General features: G+C 35.4%; 1 protein-coding gene and 1 long non-coding RNA gene across 6 annotated transcripts in view; one reads left to right on the forward strand and one right to left on the reverse strand.

Annotated features, from left to right (window-relative positions):
* LOC144578460 (uncharacterized) overlaps nt 1–22,090 on the reverse strand; it is a 389,210-nt gene that overhangs the window by 25,338 nt on the left and 341,782 nt on the right. For all 5 annotated transcript variants that reach the window (XR_013524293.1, XR_013524292.1, XR_013524291.1 and 2 more), the window contains 3 exons: nt 18,882–19,040; nt 16,427–16,551; nt 9,857–9,940 (listed from right to left, as the gene is read on the reverse strand). The gene's annotated coding sequence lies outside the window, so the exon portion shown is untranslated. The remainder of the gene's footprint in view (nt 1–9,856; nt 9,941–16,426; nt 16,552–18,881; nt 19,041–22,090) is intronic.
* Nucleotides 1,499–20,750, forward strand: LOC118143801 (uncharacterized). The gene is made up of 5 exons (XR_004728249.3): nt 1,499–1,634; nt 1,949–2,158; nt 16,478–16,575; nt 17,858–17,909; nt 20,589–20,750. It is a non-coding gene; the product is annotated as an uncharacterized LOC118143801 (long non-coding RNA).

Below are 22,090 nucleotides of genomic sequence, written 5' to 3' on the forward strand. Positions count from 1 at the left end.
TATCTGAGTCCTTCTTTAGGACGATGTGGCTACTATTAAGAGTGTACAGGGCATACCTCCTGGGACACTTCCTGTAAGGCTTCCCTAGACATTCCTAATGTGACTTATTGTGCGGCACTTTTATATACACAATAATACAAGGCGTGTTTCTGCTCTTAGTCACATCACTGGTCCTTCAAGCCTCAGATACTTATGAGTTCTGCCTTGACTCCATTCTCAACTCTAAATCCTTAATGTCCTTCCCTTGGCTTGAAGAGGCATTCTTAGAATCTGCCTCTGCTTTTGAATCTGCATTCTAAAATACTTCTGCTGTGGCTGCCTTTCCTCCTGGTTACAAATAGATAGCTAGTATATAACATATACTCATTACTTAGGTGTGAATAAAAAGGAGAGAATACTTGATCACAAAATGGTTGAGACAAAAGGGGTTCTTGTGAGCATCAAGTTCAAGTAATTTTATTTTAGGAATGAGCAAAGACTTCAGAAATAAATGATTTGCCTCATGGTAAACTATTAGGTTGGTGCAAAGGTTTTGCGGCTTTTGCTATTAGTTTTAATGGCAAAACTACAATTACTTTTGCACCAACCTGATAAAACAGGTAAATGACAAAGATGAGGCATATACACATGACTGCTGATTCCAAATGCAGCACTTTCTGCACTTTGCCATAGTGAATTAGATGGAAATTTCATGCATTGTGACATAGCCAATGGATAAGAAATCTGGGGCTGAAGAGGCTCAGGAGAGCTAAAATGTCCTCAAGTACACATGGACATGCACTTCCCAGGTGAAATATGTGCAAGTACTCTATAAACTGCAAAGTCCATGTAATTTCAAGATATAATTTTCAATAATCTACCTTCATCTGAGACTGGCTTCAGAGAAAGAGATAATTATTTTTCTCCCGTTTGGGTCAGTAATTCTTGTTTGGATGATGGTTTTCAGAGTTCCTCTGCACTCACCATAAAGATCCCTTGAACAAGATAAAACAACTTGAACAGGAATTTATTATTTGTGGACTGGGATGTTCAGGACCAAAGCTAATATAATTTTCAAAACACAATATTTGTTCAGCTCTGAGGACAAATACCAATAATAATAGAGCCCCTCTCTTTTGGTTCAGTATTTGGTCTGATCTCCCTCTACATTTGATTGTGAGCATATTATTTATAAATAAATATTTCAAGTCAAGAGGTCAAACAGATTTAGAAAAGAGAAACAAAAAATAGAAATTGCTTTATTTTCATGCTTAGAAAACACTGCAGTTCATATTAACAGTGAGTTAATAATCTCACTCTGATATTTACAGGACTCTGTTTTCTTATCCTGCTAAAATGCTACTGTTATAAACTATTTCTGTTTTTTGACAGATTGAAAGCTACTGTATGGATTTAAAGAGTTATAAGCCTAAGTAGAATTCCATAGTGATTATGATGACACTGTTGTCATTGACCAATGTAAATCATAAGGTCATAAATGAAAGCACATCATGACAGCCTCTGTATAGCATAGTCTATTTGGGAACTGTTACCACTTAGCTTGCGGAAGGTTTATAAAATGGAATAGTGATGCTTTCCCAAAGCCCAGACCATAGTGTTGTGAAGTGCTACTGCATCCTTTGGTACCTATTAGGGTGGGTGCAATTTGAATACCAGGCAAATCTCTCAAGTACCTGAAAATGTAGAGAATTCATCTTTATCAAGCTTTATTTGAGGATGAATAAATAAGAAAACTTATTTGCAGCTGCTCTCCATTTAGGCCTAGAGTGATACCGAAACAAACTGAAGTCAGAAAAAAAGCTTCCCAGAAGTCTTATTCTCATGTTCTGAAGCCAACCTTCTTTTAAGTTTGCTTCCTTGCCTTGCTGCTCTCCGCTTCTAGTTCTTTTACTGATGAGTGTCCTTCAGTTCTCTTCCTTATTCTTTCATTTTTCCATCTTAATTTTAGAACTAAAAGGTACATATGATGGAAGATTACGGAAGACATTGAAAGAGTCGTGGACAAGAACTTTGTATCGGTGCCCATGCCAAGCGATTTACATTTATCATTTTATTTAATCTCTAAATCAAATTGAGGGGATGATCAGTCTCATTGTTAAGTAGAAGAAACCAAGACTAAGGAAATTGAAATAACAAATCTATGAACACATCTATGACAGTAAGTAATCGATTTTGAAACCAAAGTCCCTATACTTTTCTCTATGGTATTTTGGTGCCAGATGATCCCTTAAAGATTTCTACTGGTGGAGGAAGAGGCCAAGCAAAACATCACATGACATTCATTAAAGAATATTTGCAGGGGAAAGGATGCATTGAGGAGGCCAGGGCAAACAAGCCAGGGATACTGAAAATCCCCCAGCATTACCATCTCTCTGTGGAGAGGCACACCAGGTCAGGAAATCTACATCATATATAATGTTGACTTTATTCCACTAGGGAGGCCCATGGCTATCTCTTTATATTTATTTAAGAAAATAACTTTATTAAGATGAGATATATAGACTGTTTGGCCCAAGGCTGTCCAGATTTTGAGTGTCAAATATTTACAAGAGTTTTCTAGGATTATCAACTGCCTGATATGAAAAATTCTGAGCAGCTGGGAAATATTGGGGCTCATTCTTGGGTTGCAGAGCCCTACTCAGAGAAGCAGTCTTCAATTCCATAGTAAACAAATTGGGTTCTGCCCCACTACCCTATTTGAGAAAAGAAGAATCACCAGGACCTGCTAGCATGTGGTCCAGGCAACCCAGAGTGAGCTCCCAGTGTTGTATTCATATGATGCTGGTTCTTAAATACCAGGCTTGCAACCTAAAATATGGGCAATTAGCAAATGTCCTTTCCTTTCTAAGCATCAGACTCTGGACTCTTTAAGATGCATAACTGCTCCTTTCCTTTTGAAAGTTGGTCTTTGATCGTTAACATGGTGCTAATGATAGAATATCATCAAATGACAGTTAAATATAGTTATGTGCAAAATTTCGATTTTTTAAGTGACAAAAAAAGTTTAAAAAGTTAGCTTTTGCTCCCTTTTTCCCCCCTTACCACCTAAGTAAGAAAACTGAGGCTGAGAAGCATTATGCCTCTTGCCCTGGGGCTTCTGCAGCCAAATGGCAATGCCAAGATGAGCACCAGACTAGACTTCTCTAATTTTCCATCTTGGTGCTTCTCTCCTGCCAGAAATGTGACTAGAGTGTTAAGCTTAAAGCACTAACTTAGGAATTCAAACAGAAGTTCAAATATATCTGTAGCAGTTCTGATTTACAGTTTGTTGTTGGCAGTATGTGGATTTGGGGAATTAAGGGATTTGGCATGATACACACACTTTGCCTCTTCTCACTATAATTCGGCTTCATGCAACAAATATTTCTAAAGCACTTACCAACAAGGCAGTATGCTAAATATGTTGGAAAATAGAGGGATAAGTAAAATAATTCTTGCCATCCAGGAGCTTTATTTGGATGCACCTGTCTCATTTTATGCCTTGTGAAGTATTGACTGAAAGAGTATCAGTCCAGATGTATGCAGTTATCTTTGTGAGCTTCTCAGAATAACATTCTGAACCATTGGTAATTAATGCATGCTTTTCCATGGTGGTAATGATTTTAGCAATAAAGACAAATTAAACAAAAAAGCAAAGTGATACGTTTGCTTCAGTGGAGTGTTACCTCTGTGTTTTGTAAAGAAAGTCTTCCAGTGGTTTACTGGTAGGCCCTGAGAACTTATCAGGTAGATGCCTCATCTTTATGGCTGTTTCAATATACTTGTCATGAAATCCCTTTTCAGAAAGACTCTCCCCTGGAGAAACAAGTACTTCTCTTTTGAAGGCTTTTCTGGTGGCAAGCCTATCTTGACTTTCTTTTTCATTTTTTATTTTTTTAGACAGGGTCTTGCTCTGTTGCCCAGGGCTGGAGTGCAGTGCAATGGCACGATCTCAGTTCACTGCAACCTCTGCCTCCTGGGTTCAAGCAATTCTCCTGTCTTAGCCTGCTGAGTAGCTGGGATTACAGGCATGCATCACCATGGCCAGCTAATTTTTGTATATTTAGTAGAGACAGAGTTTTAGCATGTTAGCCAGGCTGGTTTCCAACTCCTGACCTTAAGTGATCCACCCACCTCAGCCTCCAAAAGTGCTGGGATTACAGGTGTGAGCCACCGTGCCTGGGCCCCTACCTTGACTTTCTGAGTGAAATGCCTCCTCCTGAAAATACTGAAAGAAAGCAGCAATTATTTTTTCATTTATATATATATATAGCTACCCCTAAATCTCAAATACATATTTTAGGCTGGAAAGCATTATATGTCTTTTGATCACACCTTAAGTATAACTTTGATTTTCAATCACTCATGAAACAGCAAATCTCAGTGCGATTTTAGGTCTTTGGCATCTTAAAACAGTAACTTATTTATTTCTTCCTAACACAAATTAAGTATTGCATCAAAGAGAAAAGTGACTAGAAAAGGAAAAGCTGTAAATTCCGAAATAAATGGGCCAAGAAATAGACATCAATGCAAGGAGACACAAATCAGAAATACAGACATTTAATAACACACACACAAAATCTTATTAGTTTCCAGTGATTAAAAAAGCCCTAGGGTGAGCTGGGCAACCTAAGTGACTGTCCCTGCAGGATGTGACATGACTATCAAAAAGGTCAGTGTAATTTGAGTGTGGCTATGCAGAGTCATCATTTCCAGAAGTGGAGAGATAGTGTTCCCTCCCCATGGTCTGGGCTTCGCCCAGTAATGACGTGGCTATCAAGGTGAATTGACAAGAGATGCTAAGCCACCTTTGGACTCAGGCACAGATCATTAGCAATGTGCAAGATGACCTGATAGCTACACAGCAGCCCCAGCCAAGCCAAGTGGCATTAGGTCCTCTGAGAGAGTTTAGTTATAAACAGTGGCCCTAATTCAATTTCAGTTGCTTGTCTGCACGTGAGAATTTCAGATCACTACTACTGAATTAACTTTCTAGTGAGCAGAAAGGGTTCCTTTAAGAGGTTTGAAAATCAATTTCGAATAAGGGATCTTGAATATTTCAGTTTATGGTGAGAACTCAGTATTGCTCTTTAGGTCTTTGTGGCAGGCAAGAGTTCTGCTCAAAATAGATGTTCAATTCTTTGAAATTCTGCTGAGTGCAAGGGTTGCAAAATTGTTGGGTATTAGGCTAACTTCCTGGGTAATGGGTTCAATTGTACCTCAAACCTCAACATCAGACATACCCCTGACTCTAAAATAAGAGTTGAAATTATTTAAAAGAATCCACTGAGTGGAAACTAAAGGCATTATAGTTTCTTTTTAAACTTTCATTTTAGAATAGATTTAGATTTACCAAAAAAATATGTGAAAGTAGTACAAAAAGTCCCCACAAACCCCATACCCAGTGTCTCTAATTATTATCATCTTACATTAGTATGGTACATTTGTTAGTGGCCCATTATTGATTCATTATTATTAACTAAAGTCCATCCTTTATTCAGATTTCCTTAATTTTTACTTAATATTTTTCCCTATCTTAAGATTCCATCTAGAATACTGCATCACATTTCAGTTGATTGTATCATATTTTAGTTGATTTTCATCATATTTTCAGGAACCAACTTTATATAATAAATTTGAAATACTCCTTAAGTATAATGCTCATGAAATTTTATTATCGAAATATAGTGAACAATAGACTGAATAAAGGTAAACTGAAATCATCTTAATACATTTCAATTTTCTGACAGAATATATATGTACATTTAATATTCATAAATATATTTTGTTCTATGTGCTGTATATCTTTAAATTGCCATTATTTCTTTTGCTCGAAATGAGTGTATTATTAATTACTTAAGGGACATTAATGATAAAAATTTCTGAGAATATTTAATGTGAATTTTTGGGATTTTTTTCTATTTTTGCAGTATTTGGATATCTGACATAATTAGTTTATTTAGATATAATAGAGAATTTTACACTGCCATCTAGTGATGGGAGCACTCACATAGGTGAGTGATTTGGGGGAAGCAATCTGTCTAGCCCATCTAAATAACCTATACTTTGCCAGATCTTTTCAATGGCTTAGAGAAACTCATTTTAATAATTCTTCTATTTAATGTCAGGTTCCTCATCCTTTTTGGCTCATATTTCACACTTCAGGTGAATATATGCTTCCCTTTGAAAATGATGAAGTTTGTATTAGATGCATCACTTGCCTCCATTTGGTGTACTGACAGTTGCTAGTATTTATTGAGTGCTCATGACTTGCTAGGCACTGTTCTAAGTGCTGTTCATGTATGTACTAACCCATGTAATGCTGACCCCAGTCTTAAGAGGTAGTTACCATTTTGCCTTTGTTTTGCCCAAAGTCACATAATTAATAAATGACTAAGCTGTAATTTAAACTCATTCAGGCTAGTTCCAGAGTCCCTGAGGCTAACCAGTAAGCTATGATGGCCTCTCTTACATAGTCTTCATCCCCCAGCATATACACAAACATACATACATACAAAGATACTTACATACACACACACAAACACTAGCCCCACTGTCTCTCCAATGCCCCACAGATGCTCAGATATATGGGCTTCCAAATACTTAGGGTCACCTTTCTGTAGAATCTTATCTTGGTTTTTGCTTTATACATGGGAATACCTTGCTGCTTCTGAATCTTATAGTCTTGCAGACTTAAATAGATAGCCCTGCTTGGGGTGTTTGGTTCTCCAATGGAAATCAGAGAATTGTTTGTCTTGCCTTGGCAATTTAAGCTTGAATCTTAAAATATAAACCAAGGTCGATTTCATAATATAATCTTAAAAGAAGCTATTTCTACATAGGGATGGCATATTTTCATTTTTTCTTATTTCCCAAGATCATACAAAATAAGAATGAGATAGAGTTAATTCTATCACAATGATATGGGGTATGACTACTTAATTGCTGTTTATAAGAAAAAAATCAAGTTCACAGAATTATTAATTTTGCAACAAAACGTGGCAATAAAATTGCACATTTCATTGAAACTCTAGGCAATCCTAACAATCAATCAGTACTGGCTTTTCTACTAGCTAACTGAACATAATTCAGGGAGCTGGGTGAGAAGTATGAAGGGTGTAAATTTTGTAAGGGGAGGCAGAAGGAGAGCATAGCATGCACCTGCATGTTTTGTGGTGGTAGGATTCTACCTGTATTGATGTATATAGGGGCGGGGATAGAGGGTGGGAGGGTGCTCTGCCAAACAGAATAAAATACTGTCCCTGACCCAAATAGATAATTAAATTAGATAATGATAGATAATGAACAATTTTCATGAATAAAATAATTAAGGGCTAAGTAGAAAACATTCTCTCACACTTCAAAACATAGAGAATGTGTTAAGCATTAGAGAAATAAAAGAAGGTCTCCTATAATCTATAGGGTTTGGACTACAGCCTGAAGGATTATTACTGAACTCCATGATTTTCTTTCCCCCAAACTCCACTCAAGTTTTCTTAATCCACTTGGCCTACGGCAACAAAATACCATAAACTGGGCAGCTTGTAAAACCAGAAACTTATTTCTTACAATTCTGAGAGCTGTGATGTACAAGATCAGGGTGCCAGCCCTTTTTATCAACTTCTTGCTATGATCTCATATGGCCGGAAGAGGCAAACAGGATCCCTTTGGCCTATTTTATAAGGGCACTAATCCCATTCATAAGGGCTTTGCCCTTATAAACTAATCACCTCCCAAAAGATCCCATCCCCTAATACCATCACTTTGGGAATTAGGATTTCAGCATATAAATTTTGAGATGGGGCAACGCAACATTCAGACCATAGCACCAGTACTCCCACTCCCTACCTTTTAAAGCACTTAAATGGCAAATAACGCAGTAGGATGAAAAATGTTCATGGTTCCCGATACAGGAGGATGGTTTACCTGAAAGAACTAACCTCCCAATGGCTCAAACACTGATTCTTGGGAATCTATTAATTATGCAGGTGTTATATTTTGGAGTGCCTGATCAAGAAAACTTCAGAAAGAGATATTCAATAGGAACAACAGCCTCCTGTCACTGTCCTCTTCAGGAGAAATACTCTGCTGAATCATTTCTTCAGGTTACTCCATGCATACCTGTAGTCACAGATCCCCAAGCATGACTCTTCTGTTTTGTTTGTTTGTTTTTTTAATGCCACTGACATTTGGGAGCATTATATAGACATAAAAATTATAAGCAGGAACGGTAAATATAATCCTGGCTAGAGTCAGATGTAATGTTTTTTAAGTATCTCACTTTGCTCAGCATTTTGTTTTGCCAATCCAGTGCATTTTAATTCAATCAGGCAAGTCAGGATATATCACATACCATCTAAATACTGGGGATATAAAGATAAATAGGAAGTATTCAATTAATGTCTGTTGAATTAATGATTTCTTGCATTTAGGCTTTTAGACAATGTCTTTTTGATCATTCTTCAAGGCTTTGAGCTCCTAGCCTTATAGACAGCTGGTTGACATACTAAAAACACTTTTGAGGTCTTATTTATATGTTCACTGCTCCCTGCTTCCCCACTAGAAGGGATGTTTTCTTGTAGTATGTCTTGGAAGTATCTCAAGTCCCTACCAATAGCTCATAGAATCATTTCAGGAGCCCTGGTTCGTTCTTTTGAAGTTTTCAGTGAGGTTTATACCCAGCGACCCTTGAGATTAACCTTGTAAACAAGTAGTATGCATCTACATTGAAAGACAAGCCATGTGTTTCTGAGAATTTTTCAATAGTTTTACTGATTCTTCTGTATTACAAATAAATACCTTGTGTATCTCATTAAGGTTGTTCATTCCCTCATGGTGATGGCTTATTTTTATCTCACATTCTAGAGGCACTTTGTTAGACACAGCTAGGTCAAAGTAAAGGAAAAGAAAATTTTAAATAGTCAACCTGGGATAAGATGGGATTTAGAGAAATGGAACAAGGTCGACATACAGAAGAAACCCTAGGAGAAAGAATTAAGAAAAGTGTTGAGAAAGATGAAGTTCATCTTTATATTTAGTCCAATTAAGTCCAAAAATAATACTTAGAAAAAATGTTTTTAAGGTTTCTAATGAATTTGTAACTTGCCTTCATTTATTACTTTGTTTCTATTCCCAGTTGTCAGAAAAAAATCCCAGAATGTTTTAGCAAATCTTTTTATTTCTTTGAGAAGTTATATGCAAGAAATGATGGGAATGGGTCCCACTCCACTACTCAGGAGAAATCTTCCAGGTTGAGAAATATTTAATCATAGCAAGAAGAGACTGGGACGGTCCTAAGCTCTTCTCAAGAAGGCGGTGAAGACAGAGAGAGCTCTTCTGCATTTAGAAGTTATTTCAGAAAAACATAAGCCAGTGATGTCCCTATATGATTGTATAAATTGTATTTTTTAAGTTTGTATTGCTGATGCTTTGACATCTTGGGGCCTTGCTTATCCTGGAAAATTCACTCCACCTCCTCAGAGCTAGCCAAATCCTAGAGTTAAACTTGCCAGTAAGCATGCCTTTTACATGCAAGGCAGCTAATCCAGAGCTAATACTTCCAACTACCTCTTTTGTCAAGCTTTTATACTCTGAGCTACTATTTCCCTGCCCTAATATCACGGGGCCAGATATTAGATAACTAGGAAGAGCCCTAGTCCGTGAAGCCCACTGCAATTATTCAAACTAGCTAATCCTAAATCTGACTATTTTATATAACTCATTCCTTCCCACTGAAACCACAATAAAGGCTCTTGTTCCTGTTTTCACTTATATTTTCCTAAGTGACCCTGATGCATCCCCAGCTACCTTTTCTCCCAACACATATAATATGCCCTTTCTCTTTTAAAAACAATAACTTCAAAACAAATTGTCCTACCTCTGTCCTCTACAGTCATGGAGAATAAGATTCCTGGGCATTCTTCTGCATAGGCCCTCCACTCCACTGTTGTCTCTTTTCCATCTTAGAAACAGAAAGAAAGAAATAGGTTTTGGGGTTTTTTTTTTTTTAGGCAGAGTCTCACCTTGTCACCAGGCTGGAGGGTAGTGACGCAATCTTGGCTCACTAAAACCTCTGCATCCCAAGTTCAAGTATTTCTCCTGCTTCAGCCCCTCAAGTAGCTGAAGCTGGAAGTATAGGTGTGCTCAGCTAATTTCTGTATTTTTAGTAGAGATGGGGTTTTGCCATGTTGGCCAGGCTGGTCCCCAACTCTTGACCTCAAGTAATCTATCGGACTTGGCCTCCCAAAGTGCTGAGATTACAGGTGTGAGCCACTGTGCCCAGCCTTAAATGGCTTTTTAAAAACTACTTTCTTGATAGTTTAAGAATACTTCAATTAATGCAATCAATATTTTGCTGCATAGTCATACTCAATATTTTAAGTATAAGTCATATTTACCCATTGCAAATTTCTGATCAGTCTTATTTCAAAAGCAACCCTTGGCATACTTAGTATTATATGTATCAGAATCTCCTCCATTTTCTGATCCTTTACCTGTCTTTTGTCCTCAGGTAGGGCCATTTGAATCCCATGGGCAGGTGATGCCTGTTCCAGATCTGGAGGTGGACCTAACCTGGAGACAATTTAAGGCTCTCTAATTCAATAGCTAGAGTATCCAGAAGACAGTCGTCCTTGCATTCCAGCCACTTCTCAACTCTTATCCCAATTCTGGCAGGTCCTTTAGTTGTGAATCCTTCTCCAGATGAAAAGTTGAGGTACTGTCTTGGTGTCAGTGTCTAATTCCTGTTAGGTAATCTGCCCTGTTTCTCTAAAACTGAGAGTCCACCTCCATTTTACTAGTAATTTTGGGACAAATGCTAGACTTTGAGATTGCTTTCCTGAACCTCAGCCTTGGGCCTGGATCTCAGAAATAGCAGATAGAGTTATTAATGGATGACCATTCTCCTAGACTCCAAAACAGCCCCTGCTTCAAATCTCTTCTGTCAGTGCCTTGCTTGCCTTTCTTTCTCCTGTAAATAATTACAGAACATCCCTAGTGAAGACAACTGTCACCCCCTCTCTACAAGCCTGTTGCTTTTCTCTTCTACATAAGAGTGGGTCAACTTTGACACCTTCCACTATAATACATCCCTGTGTGATTCAATTCTTGTTCATGTTATAATGTAGAAACTATTCCATTTAATAAAAATTTAAATATTGGAGTTGTCTTCCTCTGTTTAGTATTTTATATTTTGAGAATATCAAATGCTGATAAAAACAAAGCTATTTTGCTGTCTTTATTTATAGATTACAAGTAGAGTTTTATATTCACTTTTAATTATATATATATATATATGTATAACATTTTTACTCATTGAAAATATTCTTGTTTTAAAAATGTAGGAGTTGTTTTGACTTTGGAATCAAACAGATCTGGGTTTTCATCTCAACTGATGCTAGGTCAAGTTCATGAACCTCCTAGAGCCTCAGTTTAATTTTCCATAAAGACTATACAAAACATGAATATTTGGTGCATATGTAACACCTGTTTAATTAACAACAGCTATTATTTTGATCCCTAGCTATCATGGTTACCATTCTGGAAAACATATTGATTAATATATATTTCAATGGAATATTGACATAAAAAAAATCATTTTATCAATTAAAGAACTCATATTTATCCATCACTTTCACCATATATTCTTTGCACTGGGGTTTTTCAATAGGTCTCAAAACATTTGTGCTCTTATTATGAGATGTTATGACTTTTTTTTGTTTCAGAGAGTAGAAGGCTGGGTATCTTCAATGTCATTTAAACAGAAAGATTGACATCTGATTTGTCTACAAATTCACAATACTTTTTCTATGTTAATAGTACCTTTGTAAACACATATAATAATCCTGTTAGTAAAAGAGATTGTAAGCATAAGACTTAGAGCCAGAAAAAACAATGAAAAAACCTAAGTTTGGGTCCTCATTCTGAAGCCTGCATCCTGAGACACTGTGATATTTTAGACAAGTTCACTCAAATATTTAAGCTTCAATTTTATCATCTGGAAACTAAAAATAATAGCAAATACCTTACAACATTTCTAGGAAATAGTCAAATAATACAATGTAGGTAAAGATACTTATAAATGGTAAATAAGTTACTAATGTACTACAATTAAACTTTCTTTTTTACTATCAAATATAAATCTAAAGAAAAATTATTTAAGATAGCAAAAAAAGTAAAATTGAGTCAATATAAATACTACAAAGGGAGAAATTTGTAAGTCTTATTGATGGAAAATTGATAGTTTGAAGGAAGAGACTTTCAAGTTATCAATACATTAGCTGGGAACTTGGAATCTTTGCTCTAGAGGTAGCGTCTGATGCTTGCAGAAACTCTGGCATGTGTGTAATGATGGATTGGGATGTCTGTAAATGCACAGGGAACCATAAAGACCTTATTCCCAATCCAGCCATTTCAAAAATAATGGAAAGTTATCTGTTTCTGTTCATTTTCCTCATATTGGATGATGAAATTAAATGAGCTGTGCCTTTTTTCCACCCTGAGAATATTCATTAGAAAGAATGCATTTTATTCTTCTTACAACTTGTGGCTTGAATAATCAACCCTTACTTTTCTGTCCTCTCAAACCTTAAATATTAATGTTTAACTCTGATGTTCAAAAGATAAGCTTCTTGTGGCTTCTCTGAATCCCTGTGGCTGCAAGCAGCACTGGAAGGATCTCACAGTTCTGACACATGGTGATCAGTAGGTGTTACAGGGACAGCAATGCATGATCAAAACCTGTCTCCTATTCTACCTGTGTACTGAAAGATTACATAGAAAAGAGTTCATTCTAACTAAGTGAACTAAACAGATGTCATCATGTGATTAGGTTCTGTCAATTCAATGCAGGAAGAAGTGCGCTGGCCCAAAAATATGTTCACAGAATCTTTCTCCCCTGTCTGCCTACTGGATGCAGACCTAGAGCAGAGAACCTCAGGACTCTAAGTGCCAGTAGGTGACAAAATGAAAGGAGTACAAGTTCTTGCATTGCTGCAATGAAGGCTGCCTGTAAACACCTGCATGAGACTATTGCATGGATGAGAAATAAATCTCGGTGGTTTTATACTACTAGGTTTTGGTTTTGTTTGCTATAGCATTTAGTTTATCTTAATAAATTCTGTCAAAGATAACATTTGCCATCAGGGTATTCTAGGTTTAACTAAAGTTTAGATAAAATATCTTAGCCTCATGCAGTGCATTAATGGAAAAGGATTAATTCCAGTTAGCCAGTAACTCCAGAAGCAAACTATATTTTTTAGGTACCTGCTACCTGAAAAGCTTCCAAGAATTATTGGTGAACTGGCCAATAAGAAAAGATGAAGGTGGTCCAGGTATATTCCCTATATTCAAAGAAGAAAGATGAATTAATAAACTAAAACAAGTAAAAATGCACAAGTGTATTATTAGTTTATACTCTGAATTTGATGAGTAATGGCCAGGAGTCAGTTTGTAGTGTCTAAGTCAGGGTGAAACTGCTGGTAGTGTCAAGAATTCTGTGAGTTAACTAAAAAGATGAACACCCATAATGAAGAGGGCTTAAGTTGTGAGAAGAATGGAGAGCAATGAGTTGCAGCTTCCTCAGTCCTAGAATACTTGACCCTAAAAAAAAATGGAGTAACTCCAGAGCGAGAACGTTTGTAGGCAAGAGCTGCTTTTTTAGTGATAGTTTATAAATAGTACTAGTATCTGAAGTAAAATAATTAGAAGTCTGCCTTTGCTTTCAGTTTCTAAAAAATTTTGGTTGCTAAAATTGCCAGAAAGTAGAATAGGATGAATACAGAGGAATGTGTGCCAGCATCAACAATGTCCAAAAGGTATGTTTGATGAATTCATATCCACGGTCTTAAAAGGGAAGAAGGAGATAAATCTGCAGTAATTATACTGAATTGTGTATACACATACTTGACCTTCATTTGAAGGACTTATGTAGAGTCCTAAGTTCATCTGAAAAAGTACTGCTTAAAATTGTCTCAGCCAAAATGTAAGATTCGAGGGTAAATGACAGAGAAGCAATTCAGGAGTGTCTAAGGGTTGTTCATCCAGGGGTTGGAAAGCATGGTTTTGGAATCCTTTTTCCTGGTGACCTTGATTTCCTTTGTGTAACATGTCTGCTGGAAAGTGACAGAGGACAGACGGCTGCTTTCAGAAAGAGTCTGAGACAGCTGGTGAGATCACTGAACCCGGGAGGCAGTAAGGGAGGAAGAGATGGTTCTTGACCCCCGCGGGGCTAAGGTCAGAGCCATAGCACCAGAGCTTTCATGGGGAAGTCTGCGTATTTCCAGAGTTCCATGCTTCACTCTCTTCTAAAGATGTTTTATGCAAAAATGAAAGCAAGCAAGAGTTGAAGGAAGTCTCTACATTGAAAAAAAAGCATTACTATTTAAAAACATTTTCTTTATTATCATGGCTATGTTGCTAGTTATGAAAAGTGTGTTCATCAAAGGTATAATGGTATCATTTATATCTCCTTGCTCTCCGTGTTCTTTATAAAGGCTCCTATGTTACTATATATTTTTTAATCTAAAATGTTCTCTGCACAGTAAGCAATGCTCTTGAACAGAATAAACTGTCCTATCAATTGAAGTAGAAGGCATACTATTCAAAGAAAACTTTTAGAAAATGAAATCTTTAAGATAAATTTCACGTATTATGATAAAATAAATGACTCTTCCAAAGAGATTTGGCTTTGCTGGTTGAATTGGTTCTTCAAGAGTAACAAAACAGATTTTGCATATATCATCTTTATCATCTTGTATATATACAGTCATACACCGCATACCAATGTTTTTGTCAAGGACAGACCACATGTATGACAGTGGTCTCATAAGATTATAATGGTTCACACATGGAAACCTGATAAATGGCACTTGATATTGGTGTTGCATATTAAATAAAGGATATTCAGTGATGGTGCTTGGACATTTGGTTTTCCATATAGTAGATATAAATAAAAGTATATATGCCATCTAAGTTTGTGTATAATGTTTGTACAATGAGCAAATCATTTAACAATGCAGTTCTCAGAACGTATCGCCATTGTTAAGTGACATATTACTGTATGTGTGTATACACACACGTATACTTAGGGATGATGACAGTGTGGCCTGCTGATAATGCAAAACAATGCAAAAATGAAAACATGTCAGGGTCATACAAGAGCATGCTCTGAAAAGTCTCCTTAATGAAAAGCATGCCCTAAATTCTTCTTTAATACTCAGAATTAATTTGTTTGCTACTTTTATAATGGCACCATGGGTTGAGGTTCTACTCTATATGATTGTCAGTGGAGATGTAGAGACCATATTCCATTCCTTGGTCAATTTCTATAGCCAATGTGCACAGTTCACTTCATTAGTATTCAGGAAGGTTTATATGAGAATCTGTGGCATCTGTTTTGAAAAAAATGGATTTTACACATTCATCAAAGTAGTAGGATATTGTTTATTTTCTTCAGCATGCATATTGATATATTACCAATTATTTTTGATTTATAATCTATAAAATTGGCTTCCCAAGATTTGTGATAATTTTAATAGATGAGAAGATGTATTACTGGTTTTTAATAGATTGTAGTTCTTGTTTTATTTCTAGAGGAGTTTGTTATGTCCCTTGAATAATATTGCAGGATATCTATTCCTCTAGAATCTCTATAATAGATATATATTTGGATATTATTCAATCTAATCCATACTTCCGTGCAATGTGAACATATATGCAGAAAAAACAGATACACAAGAGCTTAAACTTACAAAGCAGAGTAAAATATGGGGTGAACTAAATTTATAGCACACAACTCACATCTTCCCCCTCTTTATGACTGGGTAGAACTCACCAGTAAGATATTAACCAGCCCATATGATAGTTACTTCAAAAATCTCCTCAACTGTGTAATAACACCCTTTTTGTAGGAAATGATAAGGATCATTAAATACCTGCAAATTCCTTCGCACAGAGGAATTAGAACGTAGACTGAACTGTAACACCTTCCTACAAAAGATGGGTCGGTTGCAGAGAGATTTATCATTCTGTCCTAGTGTTTTCCAAGTGTAGGCCCTCTTACTCTATTATGCATGGACATATGCAAAAAACAATCTATTTTTTAAATGATCTGACAGCAAGCCCATAAAACTATGCCCAGAAAAACAGGAAAATCCTACAGTTAAATTTTGTGAAAAATGCGACCAGTTGAATGCCTGTGTGCCATAACTAGCTTAATACAGACTGAAACAAAAAGGAAGACAGAACTGGCATTTCAGATCCTGACATTGCTACTGTCTCTCTAAAGACAAGCATCTGTAAGCTGAAATGAAACCCACAAACATCATAAAATTGCTTCTTTTTAAGAACTACTCTAACTTGCCAATAAAAAACTGACAAACTTTTTTAAGAACAAGTATAAATTTAACATAAAGCTTTTAAAAATTCAGAAAAGTTCTTAAGAGCTCACATCTTTGGATGATGTACTTGAATTTCTTATTCTCCCTTTTGTGCATTTCAGTGAACATCCTCTTTGTCTTGAATGCTTCCTAAAAGCACCGGCCCAAACCAAGTGGCAGTAACAGTAAAGGAAACCTGGAAGGAATGGGCACTTTCAGGGTGAGTGAATTTTTCCTAGATGTATAAAATCTTTTGTAGAATTTCCCTTGGAATAACTATCTCAAGAAAAAAAACAAAATACATGTTAATACAATATTGACAGAGGTAACATTAACTGGGAAATTCTATTAATAATTAAATCATCAAAAAATATTATTCCTAGTTCCTGTTACTGTTTTTATTTTTATCCTACCAGAATCATTAAGTTCCTTCCATGTGTGGCTTATGTTTCTTTATTTTTAATTTTTTGGAGTGCAAACAGAATTCATTATTTAGGCCAGCGTCCAATATATATTTAACAAATTACAGTATATTGAAATTTCCTTTCCTGGACTTTGAAGAATTATACTATAAAGGCCATTTCAATCAACATATTTATGTAATAAAAGTTCTGCTCAATGTATCAAAAACAACTTATTTCATAATGTTTATAATGCTAGTGTCTATTTTTCCTACTGAAATATATACAGATTTTGTTTTTTAGGAGTTGGACGTTTCTCCAAAGAGCAGGTCTCTTGGGGATAACAGGAACTTTCAAACTGTTAAACAATCTCAGCATTCCCTGGAAGTATCTCAGGGGCTGATTGAGATGATACCAAAAACCCTACTTCTGCTTTAACCAGAAAAATTGCACTTTTATTTATTTTACATCTAATATGACCTTGTTTTAAAACATCTGAAAATCTAGCCTAATTAATCTGGCCAAAGAATTTATGACTTTTATCCCCAAAACAAAGAATGAGCTTACAAAGTAGAAAAAGGATATGAACAGACATTTTTAAAATGAAGGTATATGAATGGCCAACAAGTATATTAAAAAGTGCTCAACATCACCAATCATCACATAAATACAGATTTAAAACTACAGTGTGATAACACCTTATCATAATCAGAAAAAATAACAGATGTTGGCAAAGCTGTTGAGAAAAGGGAAATCTTACATGTTTTTGGTGAGAATAGAAGGTAAATAAGTACAACCTCTATGGAAAACAGTGGAGATTTCCAAACGAACTAAAAGTAGAATTACCATTTGATCCAGCAATCCCAGTATTGAATATCTACCCAAAGAGAAAGAAATCAATATATCACAAAGACAAAAATTTGTTTCCCATCATATTGAGTCTCCCACTCAATAAGTATAATATTAATGTAGAAGTTTATAGGTTATATGTATATATGATTTTATATAATTAGTTTTTAAATCCTTTGTGTTAAAATAGCAATTATTCTCTTTTTACTAATGAAAAACAACGATTCCTAAAAGTTGATTTTATTGTTTCAGGTTGTATAGTTAGTACTTGGAGAAGCAGAGACTCAAATCCAAACCTCTTACTGTAAGTTGGTGCTTTCATGTCATTGTAGTCTTAGTACTATTCTGGATGTAGACAAGGATATTATGAATTCATCTCTGCAATCAAATTGTCACATGCTTTTTTCCATGAAGATGAAGCAAACCTTAGTATAAAATGGGGTTTTCACAGGTTTAGGTAGTGGTAAGTGAGACTATTCATGTAAGCTCTGTGGATCATGAGAAATTATTTTCTGACCTAATCACCTTGATGAACTCACTTAGTAATGGCAAAACAATATCTAATTCACGATACGGTAAACATAGTCTGGCAAGTGTAACTGTAAGTATGTTAAAGTTTTAATTAGGCTTTTTTTTCTTCTGTATTTTATGAGAACAAAACAGACAGGTTTGCTTATTGTGGGAGGTGTCCAGCACTGGAGATCAAAAAAAAAAAAAAAAAAAAGGCTTTGGTTAACATTGATGGCTCATTTCCCAACTGTCATAAACTCCTAACCAGATTTAAAACATTCCCCTCCTAAGCTCAGCCATCTCGGATAGTAAAATATATATATATTTGTTGTTGTTTTTGTTGTTATTGCTTTTGAAAAGCAATAACTGTAAGTGGTTTTAGTGCACTTGCTACATAAGGTTTCATCACTGACGTTGAATCTTGTCGTTAAAAGAGAGAGAACGAACACATGAATAGTCTTTTAAATTGCTATTATTTTTTCTCAGAAGAACTCAAGAAAATCGATTCATTCAATTTGTATTAACAAAAAATAAGTTTTTCTGAGTTTTATGTACTAATTTAAGTTGACAATGTTTGAAAAAGTGATAATAAATGTGGGGAAAGTGGTTTTCTTTCAGAGAACAGTCGTGGAAATATAAATGATAAATTAGGTAACAAGGAAACATTAATAAATAGATAAAAGTTGAAGCACACAATTTTGTGTCAAATTACACTGCATTGGATAAACACATTCAGGAATCATGGTTTGACTGAGAATGTACTTACCAAAGGCAAAATGTAAAAATGAACAAAAGAAACACATCCTCAAGAGCTGGAAGGATTGGAGTGACAGTTGGAGAGATGAAATGTACCAGGAAGTGAAGCAATTATATGTTTGAGCAAGTCATGTGTCAAATCTGCAAGGGACTGTATGTTATTCAGACTCTGAAAGATAAAGACAGAAATGTATTACCAAAAGAGTAATACCCAAAATAAAACTGAATGAGTTGCCTGATTATTAAACAAGTTAAAGGTGTGAAATTTGCACTGAAAGTCAGCTTTACAGAAAAGGATATTTGATGATGTCTACCAAAATGCATGAGCCCCATCTTATATGAAATTTAAGAAGTTATTGTTGTTGAACCTATGTAAATTTGAGCCTAATAAAATGGATGGATGTTTATTTCCCAAGGTACCCTAGCCTGCCAAAAATTCTGAAATGATAACTGCAATTTTCCACCCAAAGGGAGTTGTGACTCATTTATTTGAAAACATATTAAGTAAATAGGTTATGACTTCATATGCAATGTCACATGTTCAGGTTGGTTACTTGCAATACATTATAAGGAAGAATATTGCATAGAAACACATCACAGTAAAATCATTCTGAACATCAAGTTTTTTTATTGCACAAATTCCTTATATATTTGGTATTCCAGGAAAATAAAAGTTACGTAGTGCTCCATTAGCTGAGTTGAGCCACCCCATTGCTTTGGCAGTTAATAACTGTGAACTATGTTCAACACCTTGGGCAGATGAAGACAATGATGAATATTTCATTTGAATTAGGTTAGAGAAGAGATAATACCTTAAAATGAATGCAGCAATTTCAACCTGATAATAACTGAATTTAATCAGAAAAAAATCCTGTTTTAATTTGATACGTGACTACATAAATTAGTGAAACTAGTAATCAAGAGATTAGGAAAAACTTGATCACAATGAGGAAAAGTCCACTTTAAATGTCTATCTCAACCAGAAAACTAGCATCTTTGAACTTAGTTGCCCACTCTTATGAAAATGTAGCTGGACTATAAACTCTTTCTTCCCAATCTACTATCCAGCAGTTGCCTAAGCCAAAATCTTGGGTATCATCTTGGACTCCTTTCCTCCTTAATACTGGCTAATTTTAGTCTCATCTGTGAACACCATCTCCCTCCTGAATTATTGTAATCGCCCCTAACACCGATGTTTCTGCCTCCTGCCTTTCCCTTGACCAATGCCTGCATTGCCCTGCCATGACAGGGGATGACATTTATTACATTGTTGTTTTTGACTAGTACTTTTTCAATTACTTGTGCTATGCCATATGGGTTTGAGTAACAAGAATAATGTTATAAACACTATTAAATCCTAATACCTAGTACTTATTATGCATTGGTTCAATATTTTTAAATTAATTAATGAATAAATGGTTGGATGGACATTTGGAAAAGTCCTATGCCTATGTGAGAACAAAATGATAAATGATGATTAGCACAAAGAAATATTACCTCTAGACATAGAGGTGCATGCACTTTTGGTGCATCATAAAGTAAAACCAATAAGGTCTATAGAAATGATGAATTTCAAAAGATAAATGCCAAGTGTTTTCAATTCTGAAGGTAGGATGTCACGGCCTGAAAGGAGAAATAAAATGATTAATGTAGGATCTGGAAAAGTGGATGGTGTACCCACACAAATAATCACATACTGTACTGTCTCCATTTCCAGCTTGACAAGTGGGATGTACTACCTCATCATGGAATCCTTGGCAAGTATTGTTTTTAAAATATTTTGGGCTTTAAAAAAAAATTGTCCATCTTAACTGGCAGGCCATAAATAAATGTTGACATGGCATTACTGTGTGTCTGTTCCACTCTACCAATTTTTGGATTTTTTGTTCTATACCCCGAGAAAGACAGTATAAGATAGCAAAGGAAAAGGTAGAAAAAGATTTGTTTAAAATTTCTTGGGAGCTTAGTTACTGACTGGGATGCTTGGCTGAAAAAGATTAATGATAACTGGAATGACTTAGGACTCTCCTTAATTGTTTTATCAATAAAATTACAGCAGAGATGAGCTAGTCCTAAAACCTTATGCTTCTTCGATGTGTTTCTTTAGACTTTATTAAGATTTGTCAAAGCCTAGAAGTGAAGATGGTCCCTTTATAGTCTTCTAATGTCTGATGAATTTTCAAATACTTCCAATCACATATTCTCTGGGGAGCAATTCAGTAACAACTTTGTTCAAGGGGCTTGTTGAGTTGACCTGTATATACATGAAAAGGATGAATGCCTGTGAAAGTGCTATGTAAGCATTACACCAGCTGATAGGAATCACAAATTACTAATCCCATTTGACAGCACCTCAGAATATTGTCATCCTTTCAACAATTGTACAAGTTATCAATCAAAAATAAAATTAATTTATTTTTATTGTTAGGTTATATGATGTTCTGATGGTTATAAAAACTAAAGATGTAAGATAAGGACAGGTAAAATTAGAGGATAAAAGAAAAAAGACCAAATAAAGATAAGTAGCTATAATTCCAAAAATGACCATATATCACTTGTTTCCTATAGTGGAACACTCAGAGAAACTCATTAATAATAATTTTGACAAAATAAATTGGTCAGAGACTATCTCTATGTCATTAAGCTAGCAGGGTTGGGGAAGCATCAAATATTCAGTTGTGAGGCTATAGAAGTACTTTGTAGCAAATTGTTTAAATTGATTTTTATGTTTTACGTAGTCATTCAACCTATTTATAAATGCCAATATGAAAAAGAAGCCAAGGTTGATTATTTAATTCATAATTCTCAAGAGCAATTTTGCTGTTAGAAGCTTAATATCAACTCATATCTAGCCTCAAGAGATTCTTCAGTCACTTTTTTAAAGAGCATTTAGAACACAAAGGTTCAATTTTCATCATTTTAGGACTTTCAAAGTCTGTATAGACAGCAATGTAAAGAAAAAAAAAACAAAGACCTTACTTATGCTACACAGATTTTCAAGGAACCGTGGAGAATCCCCAAGGTAGCTAGCTCCTTGGATTTCACCAGCTGTTATGTGAAATTTCTTTCTCTAAAAAAAGTGTGGAAAGCTAAATAATAAATTCCATAGCATATCTTCTGAGCTTAAAGACAGTAGCATTCCAGTCTATTTTGTATAAGTTGCACTAATGACTATTGGATAGAACATAAAACTACAGGGTGAATACAATGCTAGAGCGT

Source organism: Callithrix jacchus, chromosome 11, assembly GCF_049354715.1.
Source record: "Callithrix jacchus isolate 240 chromosome 11, calJac240_pri, whole genome shotgun sequence".
Lineage (NCBI taxonomy): Eukaryota > Metazoa > Chordata > Mammalia > Primates > Cebidae > Callithrix > Callithrix jacchus.